This window comes from Passer domesticus, chromosome 3, assembly GCF_036417665.1.
Source record: "Passer domesticus isolate bPasDom1 chromosome 3, bPasDom1.hap1, whole genome shotgun sequence".
Classification (NCBI taxonomy): Eukaryota; Metazoa; Chordata; class Aves; order Passeriformes; family Passeridae; genus Passer; species Passer domesticus.
Window position 1 is genome coordinate 86777890 of NC_087476.1, and position 3707 is coordinate 86781596.

The window sequence follows — 3707 nt, forward strand, 5'->3', positions numbered from 1 at the left end:
TAATTAATATCATAAAATAGTTTTGAAGGAAGGAAGAGCTAATTAACTACAAAGCATTAATACTCCAACTGGGAGAGAACCCAAGGGAAAAAGTCTACAGTGTAATTAATACAGAATACATTTTTTCTTCTTGCTTTACAATCTCCCCATAGTCCCAGGCACTAATGACTTTCATTTGGCTTTGTGAAAGGTTTTCTGCTCTCCATCAACCTATCCCATGCTTAAAATATCCAGAGATAATTTGTATTTTTTTTCTTTCTTGACCTTTTCTTTCTGGTGATTCCCTTGATACAATGTATAAACTCAACTCTTGCCCTTGCTCCTGTGAAGTGCTTGTGAGGCAGGTTCTTTCTGATATGGCCGTGCTGGTTAAGATCCAATCTCCAGCAGTCAGTAACACAGGCACAGCAGGAGAACAGGGCAGCAACCCTTTCCATTCTATACTTTTCCTTCCTGCTGCACATCCCACATTTTTCCTGTGAATGTCTGATGACCCACTGATTTATTACAGCCTTTTTAAAAAATCTAGTTGGCAGTCAATCTGATTCAAACCGCACTATATTTTACTAGTTTGCTGTTCTCTAGTAATAATTCTCAAAAAAAAAAAAAAAAAAAAAAAAAAAAAAAAAAAAAAAAAAAAAAAAGCTAAACAAAATGACAAATTACAGACAATTAAGGGGGGAAAAAAACCTAACAAATATGTGCTTGTTTCTGTAAAATTCCAACTGAAAGCATACTGCCCTGCTTTTTGTGCTTGGACTTCAATCACTTGCACAGAAATGCTTGTGAAAGTGCCCCCAAGTGAGGAGTTGGGCAAGGGCATGTGGAGAATTGTCATAATAAAAACATATAGTGAAAATAGCTACATTCTCACTATAAAAATATCTCCCTGATAGAGTTTGGATGAGTTAACTGATGGCATCCGGGAAATAAATGTTTACAAATGTCTAAACCAGAATTTACAAACATGCGACAGCAGCTTCAGGGACCCAGCCATCAAATCCTAAAACCTTTGTCCATATAAAAATGCTTGAACTACTTCAGTAAAACTGAAAGAGTAAAACAAATAGGCCAATAAAAACCAACTGTAATACTGAAGCATTTCTGTAGCATATGGCTTATTCCCTGGTAAGAAGCATCAGTAGCAGTGATTACGCCTAATTATTCAATTTAAGGAAAAAAAATTTTAAAAGCCCAAGACTCCAATTTACGCAGTTCTTAGGAGTTATGACACAGTTAGTGAAATAAATAGGGCAGGAGATCTTTCTCCTTTTTAAAAGCCTTTATTAAAAAGAATCAGCTCAGGTGGGGAGAAATCGACGGGTCGTGTCCACAACGCTGGTTCTCCCAGGAGTGGCACGGAGAAGGAGGATGATGCAGCTGTGTCCGCTGGTCTGCAGGCAGAGTTGGGGCTTCCATCCTCACAGGAGAGTAGGAAATTCTGCTTTTTCAGTCTAACATTCCAGGTCCTCTTTCTAGTTAAGACCTTTTCAGGTTAGGGTGAGAAGTAAAAGGATCTTAGCAGATACTGGATTAAATTTCTCATCCTTAGACATCACTTAGGTCTCTTAATTCCATGTTGGCTCATTGTTTTTAGGGGTTTTTTCCTGGAATGTTACAAAATCTGGTGAAATGTATTCTCATCTGCATACTAGCTCTGATGTCACTCCGCCCCTGCTACCTGCGGGGGTCTGGTGTCACCCCCGGCAAGCATCAAGGGGGACAATGGCTAATTACCAACCATTAACAGGTAATTGAAGAAGAACTCTTAACAATAGGTGGCTGCAACATGCAGGTAAACTTCAATTTAACAGCAATTGGTTCAACTTTTTTTTAACTTTGCAACCTTAAAAAAAATTGATAACTTTTTTATTCATAACATATGCCCGAGTCAGTTCTAAGTCCAACGTGGGAAATACAGCTGTGTAGTATTGCTAGGAGAGCGCTGTGTCATTAAGGAGTCTGCTCCTTCAAAGGAAAGTTTAAATCAAGCTCCCTAATCTCTGGATGAATAATCTCATTATTTTCCTCACAAAACATCTCACCTAGCAAATATAGTGGAGTCTTGCCCAGACATGTTTTCTATAGGTGGGAATTGGTAATACGTGGATGAGGGCGTGGAATGGCCCGGCTTGGTGAAGTCTCTCTCCATTAATCATTGCATGTCTCATACCTGACAAAAAGTGTTGATGGAACAGGTTTAGACACACTTTTGAGTTAAAACAAATGAATTTTAATTAGAACCCATGTCACGCCAGCTCAGCTAACATTGGATATTGTGTTCGTAGTTGCCTGGTGAGATGCAATGGAAAATCTAGAATAAAATTCTGATGTGCTGTCAGCTCCCGTGAGCTTTATCTGTAGGCAAGAGGGTGTCACAGAAACAGAGCAGCTCCCCAGGTCTTGCCACAGACACCTCCCTGGGACAAGGGGACAAGGGGAAAACTGAGATTACTGTTGTTATAGGTGGTTTTTCTCACAAAAGGGAGCTTGGTTTTGAGAGATTTGCATCTTTATTTTGTTAATCTAGGGTTGAATTTCCTTTATCGCCTTCTGTAAATCTGTTTAATCCACATGGCCTGAATACACCTGCCAGTTTATAAAGCTAGACAATGCACTGTGATGCCTTTCACTGGCAATTCACATAATGAAATGTTCCTGCAACCTCTTTTGAGAAGTTCTAACACCTTTATTAATTGTTTCATGTTTATTAATTGTTTCATGTTTGTTAATTGTGTCACCCTCATTATTTTGGTAATTGTTGTCATGCTGAAAATAAAAATCTGGCAGCTTCGAAATCTGGCAGGAAGCAAGCGATTAGCACAGAAAATATCTCATTTTTCTTCTGTGAATTTCTCTTCGGGTGTTGCCATAATAGAAATTATTTAAAACTTGCCATTTCCTGACTTCTGGAGGAATTATTGAAAGGAAAAGTATTGGCAGCACATCACATTGTAGCTGATAGCAAATATTCTTAAGAGAGGGATTCGCATACCACCAAGGCAGCTGTGAAAACCAATGTGGCACTGGCAGTGCTTGGAAACTGCTGGAGTAGATGGAGCAGCAGGTCTAGGAAGAAAGAGCAAGTCCAAGCTTCTCTGGCTGTCACCTGGTGATGTTCCCTGTCTGAAAGACACACAGGATCGTCCAAGCTATTTCCTCTCCCATCCTCTCCCACATTATTCCTTACCACATCCCTTGGGTGACCTGGAATATGGTTTTCCTGGGTATACCCTACAAGCTGCTGACTCTCCTGTCTGATAACATGTCCTTATTCCTTTTCAGAGATTCCAGCCTATTCTATGAGTCAGAAAAAAACCCAAAACCCAATTACCCCCAGCCCAGCCCCAAGTTTCTCACCCGTTTTACTCTGGATTTACTGGTTGTTGCCTAAGGGAAAAGCATTGCAATCTGGCACTCACCACTTATCATGACTGTCAGCCCAACCAGCAGGTCACCCACAGCAGCCTTGGGAAAGAGCTAGGATAGGTTTGGGACTGGTGCCAGCTTTTCCAGCTAGGGCCAGGGAGGTGGAAATAGCCATGTTTGTTGAAGTAGCTGAAGGTGGAGTTGCAGGTCCCCTCCACTGGGCTGTGATAAGGGGTATCCACAGCTCACTGGGATGTTTACACCTCCCATCTCAAGCTGCCTTCACACACAGCTCATAAGGTGCTGCTCTGCTCTCTGACAGGAGGAAGGCAGCTCTT

General features: G+C 40.9%; 1 long non-coding RNA gene across 1 annotated transcript; it reads right to left on the reverse strand.

The window, feature by feature from the left end:
• Nucleotides 1-2668: 2668 nt before the first annotated feature.
• LOC135298168 (uncharacterized) lies at nt 2669-3707 on the reverse strand. The gene is made up of 2 exons (XR_010360161.1): nt 3423-3707; nt 2669-3126 (listed from the first exon to the last, which is right to left on the reverse strand). It is a non-coding gene; the product is annotated as an uncharacterized LOC135298168 (long non-coding RNA).